General features: G+C 47.6%; 1 pseudogene; it reads right to left on the bottom strand.

Moving 5' to 3' along the window:
- Positions 1–329: 329 nt before the first annotated feature.
- On the bottom strand, positions 330–7793 carry LOC129014674 (golgin subfamily A member 6-like protein 26; annotated as a pseudogene).
- Positions 7794–11545: the final 3752 nt, after the last annotated feature.

Here is an 11545-nt window from a genome sequence, read left to right as displayed (position 1 = left end):
AGAGGGCTAAGAGGCTAAGAAACTGAGTGTGAAGTGATAGTTAAGAGGCTGGAGAGCCTAGCTGAATGTTTGGCACTCTCACAGGGCTGAAATGACCTAATGAGAATTTGGATCCCAGGAAGGAGATGGGACCTTGGTGGGGACCCTGGAAGGGCCACTCCTAGGAGTCCAAATGAATAAAACATAGACCAGCTGTCACAAAACCTAAAACCTGCTTTGAACTAGCTTAGTCCCAAACCAGATGAAGGCGGTCTGCTCTTACTCCAATTGTGTGCCATAAAGTCAAAGTCATTACTCTCTGGAGGCAGATAAAAGTTTACTAGGCATGCCATAAGACAAGACAACACAGGACTAAACGAGAAAGTCCAAGAAAAAAAACAATAGAAACGTACATAGGTATTATAGTCCTCAGGTAGAAACTTTTTTTTTTTTTTTTGAGGTGTAGTCTCACTCTGTCAACCCAGACTGGAGGCAGTGGTGTGATATAGACTCACTGCAACCTCAGCCTCCCGCGTAGCTGGGATGACAGGCATGCGCAACCATGCCTGGCTAACTTTTTTAACGGGGTTTCATCATGTTGGCCAGGCTGGTCTTGAACTCCTGACTTAAGGTGAACCACCTGCCTAGGCCTCCCAAAGTGCTGCGATTACAAGTGTGGGCGACCACGCCAGGCCAGTATTTTGCCACAATTTAAAATAAATTTTCTTTTTTTTTTCTTTTTTTCAAGTTTGTTCTCAGACTATATTCACAAAGTTACACGGCGGCTTACACTTCTGTAGGCCTTGTTGACAGTGCCGGCTTTTAGATATTGATGATCTTCATCTTTTTCTTATCTCCTCGGTAGAAGAATGGGATGCAGGAGGTGCTGCCTAAGACTGGGCGCTCCTGGGCGTTCTTCCTTCCACCAAGCAGCTGCATCATCTGCTGTGCAGTGCGGTTGTCATGGGAATAACCCTTCCCGGCCTCTCGCGCAGGCTCCACGCTGCCAGGGTGGCTCCTATCAGAAAGGTCTTTGGAGGGAGGGAGGCAGGGCTCTGAGCACCGCTCCTCCTGCATCTTCTCCTCCTGCTCTCCCATCCTCTCCTTCTCCCGCATCTTCTCCTCCTGCCCCCGCATCTTCTTCTCCTCCTCCCGCATCTTCTCCTCCTGCCCCCACATCTTCTCCTGCTTCTGCATCTCCTCTTCCTTCTCCCGCAGCTCCTTTTCCTGCTCCCGAAGCCTTTCCTCCTGTATCCACATCTTCTCCTCCTCCTCGCGCATCTTCTCATCCTGATCCCACAGCCTCTCCTCCTTCAATCGCAGCCTCTCATCCTGCTCCCGCATCTGCTCCTCCAGCTCGTGCATCTGCTCCTCCTGCTTCCACATCTGCTCCTCCACCTCTCCCATCTGCTTCTCCTTCTTCCACATCTGCTTCTCCAGCTCACGCAGCTCCTTCTCCTGCTTCTGCATCTGCTCCTCCTGCTTCCTCATCTGCTCCTCCTGCTTCTGCATCTGCTCCTCCTGCTTCCAAATCTTCTCCTCCTTCTTCCGCATCTGCTCCTCCAGCTCGGGCCTCTGCTCTTCCTGCTTCCATGCCTGCTCCTCCTGCTTCTGCATCTGCTCCTCCTGCTTCCTCATCTGCTCCTCCTGCTTCCGCATCTGCTTCTCCAGCTCACGCAGCTCCTTCTCCTGCTTCCACAGCTGCACCTCCTGCTTCCTCATCTGCTCCTCCTGCTTCCGCATCTGCTCCTCCTGCTTCCTCATCTGCTCCTCCTGCTTCCTCATCTGCTCCTCCTGCTTCCACATCTGCACCTCCTGCTTCCGCATCTGCTCCTCCAGCTCATGCAGCTCCTTCTCCTGCTTCTGCAGCTTCTCCTCCTGTCTCCACATCTTCTTCTCCTGCTCCCACATCTTCTCCTCCTCCTCCCACATCTGCTTCTCCTGCTGCCACAGCCTCTCCTCCTGTCTCCACATCTTCTCCTCCTGCTCCCAAATCTTCTCTGCCTGCTCCCACATCTTCTCCTCCTCCTCCCACATCTGCTTCTCCTGCTGCCACAGCCTCTCCTCCTGTCTCCACATCTTCTCCTCCTGCTCCCAAATCTTCTCTGCCTGCTCCCACATCTTCTCCTCCTGCTCCCTCAACTGCTGCTCCTGCTCCTTCATCTTCTTTTCCTGCTCCCGCAGCTCCTTTTCCTGCTCCCACATGTGCTCCTGCTGCTCCCGCAGCTCCTTTTCCTGTGCCCACAGCTTCTCTCCTGTCTCCGCATCTTTTCCTCCTGCTTCCATATCTTCTCCTCCTGATCCTGTAGCTTCTCCTCCTGCTTCCGTATCTTCTCCTTCTGATCCTGTAGCTTCTCCTCCTGCCTCCACATCTTCTCCTCCTGCAAAGTGTTGGTTTGAACCTGAAAAGGAAATAGACTCATAAGCTAGCTATATAAATGTAATCTATAAAATAACAGTTTTCATCTATGATTCTTTAAAAAGAAATTTTAAGCCCTAACCCTGAGGTTCTGATTTCCCAGACAGGTCCCCACTTTGTAGATTTTTAGCACACTCTAGAGGATTCTATGGTGGGACCAGAACAAGGACCCAAATTTTCCAACTCTTGGCTGGACCCTCCCCATACCCTGCATGATCCCTAGACCATGGTCCCAGCTGGATGGGGCTCCCACAACCCTGAGGGCTGCAGTCTCTCACCTGTGGCAGCAGGATTTTGTCCTTCTCCAGCTTCCTTTTTAGCCCCTTGATGTGGAGCTGGATCTCAGACTTTTCAGATTCTACGAGTCGAAGTTTTTCTTGTAGTTTGGCATTTTTCTCCTTCAGCTCCTCATTGGTTATGCTATAGCCAGAGGCAGTAGAGAAAGGAATGAATGAAGAACAGAAAGGACCGCTTTGGTGATCGACCCTCTACCCTCACCCCACAACCACAGAATCATGGCACTGGAAGGGACCCCAGGAATTAAAAGTCCCAGGTGGCAGGCCAGAGAGAGGACATGAGTTGCCTGAGGCTACCCCATGAGTCAGTGGCACAGGAGGCACTAGAGCTTCCCTGCACACACATGAAAACCTGTATGAGCCACTCACCATGCTCACGTGTACCCCCCATCTCCCAGCACACCACCCCCACTAAGGGCTCCCAGACCTCCCATCCCAACTTCCCCCATCCTACATGTTCCTATACAGCTCCAGACTCAAGGTGTCCCTCTCATTTGTTAACTCCTCGATGTACTGCAAATAGAGAAAGGTCAAGTCAGGATAGAGCAGGCAGAGGAGCAGCTGGCCGACCAGTAATGACAGCTACAGTGACTACTCCACAGTAACTCTTGCTCCCTCTCAATCACACCCGACATGTTCTCAAGACATTTCCAAGCCCATGGTCTCATTTGTTTTCCTTTCTTTCTTTCTTTTTTTTTTTTTTTGAGATGGAGTTTCTCTCTTGTTGCCCATGCTGGAGTGCACAGGCGCGATCTCACCTCATCGCAACCTCCGCCTCCTGGGTTCAAGTGATTCTTCTGCCTCAGCCTCCTAAGTAGCTGGGATTACAGGCATGCACCACCGCACCTGGCTCTCACTTGTTTTTCAAAGAACTCAGTAAGGGTGGAAGGGACACGGAAAGAGATTGAATTGATAGCTGGCTAACAGGGGCCCAGAGAGATCAGATAATATTGCTATTGCTATTACTCTTATTACTACCACTGTTGGAACCTTTATTGAGTGCTTCACCAGGCACTATGCTAACAATCCCATTTAATCCTCACAACCTCCATAGGAGATGGTTACCATTATTATCTCTATTGTGTAGATGAAAAACATGGGGTATTAGAGGTTAAGTGCTGCCTAAGATCACTTAGAGCTGGGATTTCAAAACGCAAGTATATCTGATTCTCTAAGCCCATTCTTTCGCTGGGGGTAGGGACACAGATAAGGAGAAGGAAATTAATCCTTTGTTCATTTTTGAAAGAACGGTACATTGGCATAGTCCAAACCTCAGAAGGTACAGAAGGGAAATATCTCCCCCCAACACTGTTCCTATCTCCTGAGTTTTTACGAATCCTTACAAACATGTTTTATGTATATTACCATAATACATACACACACACATGTATGTGTGTTCCCTCTCTCTACACAAATGCTAACATACTAAAGATACTCTTCTGTACTTTCATGGTACAAGTACCCTAACCCCCACCTAGGATTTGACCAAGGGTGCAGCCAAGTATGGGCAGGGTGGGCACTTGGCCTCGGAGCTCTGTGTCCAGTGCTTGCTCCCCACAGCACCCCACAACTCACCCACAGCAGCTGACTCAGCCCTAACCTGTCTCTAACAACCACACACAAAAGCAGCAAGAAATGGCCCATGCTGTCTTCTGGGCAGGACACTGCATCCTGCAGAAGGGACCTTTAGGCTCATTCCTCTATCTGCAAAGCTGGGCTCCCATGGGACCGTGCAGGTGATTGGACTCACCCTGTCTGCCTTCTTGTGCTGTATGGACACAGAGGAGAGAGCCGGCTGTAACTCTCCTTCAAAGTGCCAGGAATGATGCAGGTGGTCTGCCAGATAATGGGACTCTCCTGGAATAAGAGAGGTTGAGATGCGGCCCAAAGGACTCCCCCAAAGGCCTGTGAAAGTGCGAGGTTGAGGGATGATGGGGTGCCCAGATTCCCACCTTCAAATTTCCCGGCAGCATCCTGGCTGTAATAGAGCACTGTCTCCAGTTCAATTTTCTGACACATAAGGATTTCTACGGTATGATCCTGGGCCTTTGGGAGAAAAGACAAGCAAGTGCTGAAAGAGAAGCAAAGAAACCTCATCCAGAGGACAGGAGGGAACTTCACCCCCTCCACTCACCTCTAGCTGCCTCCTTAGGGCTTGCTGGTGTTGATGGCTCACCTTCTTTTCCTATAGGAAGAGGAAGAAAGAGCTCCTACTAGGGGGAGGCAGAGATCCACAGCAAGAGACATGCCCCCAGAATGGCCCCCTGCCCCAGGACAGGCCCACCCATGGGACCAGTTTATCAGGGACCCTGTGGGGATGGGGTGGAATAAGGGGGGTGAGCCTTCTTCCCCAGGCTAGGAGTGGGGGAGATGAGACTTGGGCCTCTACATCTGAGTGCCCCCAAACCCAGCAGTCATGTCATGAGCAAAGAAAGAAACCATGTTACTTCTTTCAGCTGAGCTCGGTTCTGTTGTTTCTGTGGGGAGAGTCAAAGGAAGGTGACTGAGGGTAGCCCCCTCAACTCTATTCCCCAGGCCAGGAAGTGGTAGGCAGGGGTCAGGAATGGATTTTAAGGGCAAAGTTCTCAGACCCAATGGGAACACGAACTGGTCAACTCTCCTCAACTCCCAAAGAAGAAGGATTTGGGTCTTTGTTGGTTTTTGCCCACAGCCACGGAACTCAAAGTCTGAAACTAGATTCTCTTGAAAAGACAGTAACAGAAACCTTCGGAGATGGAGTGTGAGAAAAGCCCACCCTTCTGCCAGCTTGTGATTTAGAAAGGTGCATTCATTCAGCAAACGTTGAGCACATACGGGCCAGGGACAGCTCCTCACAGCAGGGATAGAGGTCAGAAAAGGCAGAGAGGAGCCCTTGGCCCCGAGGTTTCCATTCTAGTGGGCCTTTAACTGTCGGGCTCTCAGAGCTAACAGAAACCTCTGATACTCTCTAACTCTACCTCAGGAAATGCAAGCCCAAGAAGGAGAGTTTACAGCCGGCCCTGGACTAGGGATTAACATAAAAACTCAATGATAAATCTCATTTAAACTTCACAAATACAAGTAAAACAATACCACTCCTGTTTTACAGATGTGAAAAGAGAGGCCCAAAGAGCTCAAGCTATTTGCCCTAAATCATATCCCTAGGAGATGGAGAGGTAGGATTCAAACCCAGAACTCTTAACCAGTACCTGGCAGTTCTTCCACAATCTTAACAATTACCCTCCACCACCCCTTGGGCCCTCTGTCCCCAAGGAGCCTGGCCAGCCAAGACTCACATCCTCAGGTGAGTGGCAACCATCAGAAGTGGTTGTCTCAGGGTTAGTGCCATTATTTATTTTCTTCTTTTTGGCGTCGCTTGCTCCTGCACCAACACTAGGGCTGGTCTGGGCATGATGGTCTCTCAACTGTGGAAAGGAAGAGCAGTGATACTCATGAGAACTACAAGATCCTACAGTCACATCCTGCTTTACAGTTTATACTAAATACTCTTATAGCCCATCTGATTTAATGCCACCAACTGTAGGAAATGTTGTCACAATCACTTAGTGACTGAGAGAGATTGATACCATGGCTGAAAAAAAAGGCAGTAATGGAACTTAAACTCAGTTTTCTGACCCTGAGCTCTGGGATTTTGCCACAAATCAGCAGCTGCCAGGGACCAAAACCAGAGGCAGAGGTAGAAAAGCAAATATTAAGCAGGCAGGAACTGTACACTCTGTGGTTTAGAGTTATTCACCCTCACACGTCTGTTAGTGTTAAGAAGTACACCAGTACCTCTCAAACCTTTACATCAATGTATCCTCATGGCAGAAGGCAGCCTTTCTGTTAAATCCGGGAATTTAGCAGAAAGAGGACAACCCAAGCCTCATTTCAGAGAGAAGTCTTGTATACTCTTATAAATCTATGTGACTTTCATCCCTAAGTACATTAATGTTTCATCTCTCAATAGAATCAAGGGAAACTGATGCTTCAGAAAGATGCCCCATATTTATCCTGTGGCACTCAAAGTACCCCAGGTTGAGATGAGATGAGGAAGACTCAAGCTGTCAAGTCCAGTTTCCCAAGATCTGTTCCACAGAAGATAAGCAGATCTCACTCCAGAAACCAGTGACTGAGGGGCACGCTGGTCCCAGAACAATGGAGAATTCAAATCTGAGGTGCAGAACTCAGAAAAAATGTTAAAGTCTCTCTGGAGAGTAGAAGCCTGGGAGAAAACCCAACCCAACCCGTTCTCCCATTGCCACCGAGAGACACTGTCAACATGTGGAGCTCATGGGGGAGGTGTAGGCTTTTCACCCTGTCAACGTCTGTGGTAAGGAAGTCAGGCAGCCTGAAACCTCTCTCTTCTAGGTCCCACGGTCCCCATTCCCCTTCCAGCTGGAAACCTGTGCTGCAACCAGAGGAAACAGAAGTGGGCAAGAACACTTAGGGGACTGGGTCCTAAGACCAAAGGCCGGTCTCGTGGTAGTAATGACAGTTTGTAGAGGGACTGTGACATCACTACATTCCACTCCTTGGTGGAGTGGCGGGGGGGGGCGACATATGAGCGCAATGCCCAAGTTGCCACTTTGAGACTGGGGAGGGGGGTCAAAAATTGGGACTTAGGTCCTTGGAGATGTGACCCCAAAGAGCCCCGGGAGGTCAGGCTTGGGGCGGCAGGAGGTGAGGGCCAAGTAAGGAGCAAGGAGCCCCAGGAGTCACATCCCCAAAGTCACCCTGTGGCAACTGGTGAGGGCAGGTTCTGGGGCACCCAGGTCCTTGGAGATGTGAGCCCAAAGAGCCCAGGGAGGTCGGGTTTGGGGTAGCAGGAGGTAAGGGCAGAGTATGGAGTTGGAAGCCCCGGGAGTCACCTGCTCAAAGTCACCCTGGGGTGCCGGGCACGGCAGGGGCAGGACTCATGTGGGGGTTGGGCTGACTGACAAGATTTTGGTGTGGGGATCCCAGAGGTACTGGGGGGGCCCAGCCCGGTGTGCCTCGGGAGTGTCACAGACTGGCATCAGCTCAGCTGTCAGAGGGGGCCTCAGCTTGTGTTGGGGTGCTTGTGCGTTTACCTTTTCCTTAGCCTCGGCCAATTTGTTCTGTCGGGTTTCTTTGGACATCGTCGGTTGGGTAGGGAGGTGGGGGTGGGTAGGGAGGTGGGGGTGTGTAGGGAGGTGGGGGTGGGTAGGGAGGTGGGGGTGGGTAGGGAGGTGGGGGTGGGTAGGGAGGTGGGGGTGGGTAGGGAGGTGGGGGTGGGTAGGGGGGAGGGGGTGGGTAGGGAGGTGGGGATGGTCAGGGAGGTGGGGTTGGGGCCACATCAGCACGATCCAGGTGAGGACAACTATACACCTCCAGTCACCTCTACGTCGCTGTGTGACTGAGCCAGAGGAGGCGTAACCAGGGCTGCACTAGAATGCAGAATAGGGGCATGGCCTTAATGCTTGAAGCCCATTGGCCAATGAGAAAGATGAAAGGAAAAGGAGTTGTGGCCAGACAGCAGCGTGTCATGAAGGACCTGTGTTGTCACAAGGAAAGCTGCCCATGCAACTGCTGTCCCCATCCACTCCAGGAGAGGGGCGGGGCTGGCTTTCACTTGAAAAACTTTAAAACTTTATTACCTCAGTTGAGGTACAAATCCTATTAAAATGGAAATTTTATAGTGTGCTTGATGATTGATAAAGCAGACTTTAGTATCCAACATTCCAATAAGATAAAGTAATCACAATGTTTTCTCTTTTTTGGAAAAACTTTCTCTTATTCTCCTACATTAGTGTTAAGTTAAAAAAAAAACAAAAAACAAGAAACATGTCTAATATCTTTAAAAACACAAAGCTTTTGAGCCCGGCGTGATGGCTCATGCCTGTAATCCCAGCACTTTGGGAGGCTGGGGTGGGTGGATCACCCGAATTCAGGAGTTCAAGACCAGACTGGCCAACATGATGAAACCCTGTCTCTACTAAAAATACAAAAGTAGCTGGGCATGGTGGCAGGTGCCTGTAATCCCAGCTACTTGGGAGGCTGAGGCAGGAGAATCCCTTGAACCTGTGAGGCAGAGGTTGCAGTGAGCCAAAATCATGCCACTGCACTTCAGCCTGGGCTACAGAATGAGACTCTGTCTCTAAATACATACGTACACACACACACACACACACACACACACAAAGCTTTCCATTTAATAAGCACTCAAAGTTCTTTACAAGGTTAAAGCAAATACAGGACCCTTCTAAAGTAAGGCTAAATCCTAAGTGATGGGGGAGAGAAAAAGGACATAAATAACTCCCACTCTCATGAGGTTAATCACTAAATCCTATTTTTCTAGAATCACCTGGCCTCTAAGCCCTGAAAATGAAACTGAATTTCTCACTAGATACTTGGCTATGACTTGCAATCATGAAAACCAAGAATTGTGTTATGTCACTGTGTGTTGCTTGTTACCTGGGATCAAGGGTTGACTTTTTCATGATTTGCTCCATTGCCTGTGTGCTTCTTATCTCAGACCAAACTAAGCTTTTTTATAGAGTTCTACAATTTACAGTTAGTATGTAAGAGTGGCTCTCAAACATATAGTCTCTGGACCAGGAGCACCTGGGAACTTCTTATAAATGTAAATTCTCAGGCCCCACCCTAGACCTGATGAATCAGAAACTCTGGAGTAGGGCCCAGCAATCCATGCTGCAATAAGCTGTCCAGGTGTTCAGGAACCTCTGCCATACAGCAGGTAGAAAAATGTGTTTCCTTCTATAGGTCCAAAGCCAGGGATACTATATGTTCTGTCTCAATATGAAACAATGACATGCAATTAAAAGACATAAATCTCCTTCCTATTTCCACCCTCCAGCCAGTGTGTTTTATTTTTATGAGTTCAATAAGAAAACGCGTGGCAATCAGAGATTTCATCTAAAAAATATATTTACAGGTATCGGTTCTCATCCAGCCTGATCTCATCCAATATCATTTCTAGCCTCTTACATCTAAAGTTTTAGAAAAGGATCTTCACATTATAAGACTCAGGCACACTAGGAATTCTATGATAAAAGACAACGTACATCTGAATGTCCAAACTTACTAGAGAAGAAAAGTGGAGTCATTGGCTATATTTTCAAATTGCATTCAACAGGAAATTAAAGTTTTGAATTTTTTTCACCTTCATCCTTCCAAGTTAATAGAATTAAACCAGAATACTCCATTCTTCCACAGCCTGTAGCCAGGCATACTTTTACTGTGTTACTTCTTGCTTTTCAATGGATATAAAGCAAAGTCCTGGTAGGCACATTTTGTATACTTGCAAAGGTGCAAAACTAAACAGTTCCCTCTATTCAACATTAAAACAAAAGTCCTGTAAACCTCAGATGGTGAGTGTAATACTTCAGCACTAGCACGAAAGCCTCAAATATAAAAAGATACCAAGAACCTCGCTAGCAAACACAAGTAAGCTCTTGGCCGGGAGCAGTAGTTCACGCCTCTACTCCCAGCATATTGGCAAGCCAAGGTGGGGTAAGTCAGGAGTTCAAGACCAGCCTGGGCAGCATAGCAAATTCACTTCTCTACAAAAAAATTTAAAAATTAGCTGGGCATGGCGGCACGCACCTGTAGGCCTAGAGCTACTTGGGAGGCTGAGGTGGGAAAATCGCTTGAGCCCAGGAGTTTGAGGCTGCAGTAGCTATGATCATGCCACTGTATTCCAGTTGGGGTGACAGAGTGTGATCTATGTATTGCATTCTGTCCTGCTCCTGTTTCCACTAAAATCACTGTTAAAATATGTTCATTCAGCAGGATGAAAAATAAGTGAAATTTGATTTTGGTGCTTTGCTAGCAAAAAATAAATAAAGTGAAATGACAAATTACTTACTGGGAGAAGGTCTTTGTAACCTCATTGACAGGTAAAAGGTTTGTATCCTTAGCCTATAAGGAAATCTTTAAAATTACTCAGAAAAAAAAATGATTTCCAGCAGAAAATGGGCAATGGAGAAACCAGCACTTCCCACAAGAATAAAAATGGCCAATGAGCAAATGAAAAAGATTCAAAAGCACTAGAAATCAAAGAAATGTAATGAAAACAATGAGATTTTCTGCTTAAAGATCTGCAAAGATGACAAATGGAAGAGGGAACCTGGAGCTCTGTCCTTGCTGGTGGGAGCATAAACTGAACCAATTTTTCTACAGGATAATTTGAACATTTCTTTTAAAAACCCTAAAACAGTTTTATATTATTTTCCTCTAGGAATTCTACTTCTATGAATTCAGTGTAAAAATCCTCACTCGAGTCCATTAAAATGTTTATACCAGGAAATTCACCTCTGGGTGGCAACTATTCACTTAACATACATCCAGCTACAGGCTGGGTGTGGGGCCTCACGCCTGTAATCCCATCACTTTGGGAGGCCAAGGTGGGCAGATCATGAGGTTAGGAGATTGAGACAATCCTGGCTAACAGGTGAAACCCCGTCTCTACTAATAAAAGACAAAAAATTAGCCAGGCGTGGTGATGGGCACCTGTAGTCCCAGCTACTCGGGAGGCTGAGGCAGGAGAATGGCATGAACCTGGGAGGAGGAGCTTCCAGTGAGCCAAGATGGCACCACTGCACTTCAGCATGGGTGACACAGTTAGACTCTGTGTCAAAAAAAATAAAAAATACATCCAGCTATTAAAAATGGTGATGCCAAGATATATTTCCGCCATAGAAACATGCTTAAAATATAGGAATTGACAAAAGACCATATGTTATGATTCTACTTTTTAAAATGTTTATATGCATAAAAAGTGTAAAAAGCAACGAACTGGAATGTTTTGAGTGGCAAAATTAAAGATTTTTCTTTATATTTTTCCTCCAAATTATTAGAAAAAAATGTGATTTCCTTTATAATCAGCGAG

This window comes from Pongo pygmaeus, chromosome 16 (assembly GCF_028885625.2).
Source record: "Pongo pygmaeus isolate AG05252 chromosome 16, NHGRI_mPonPyg2-v2.0_pri, whole genome shotgun sequence".
Lineage (NCBI taxonomy): Eukaryota > Metazoa > Chordata > Mammalia > Primates > Hominidae > Pongo > Pongo pygmaeus.
Note: the sequence above shows the minus strand (reverse complement) of the source record. Positions and strands in the feature narration are given on the sequence as shown.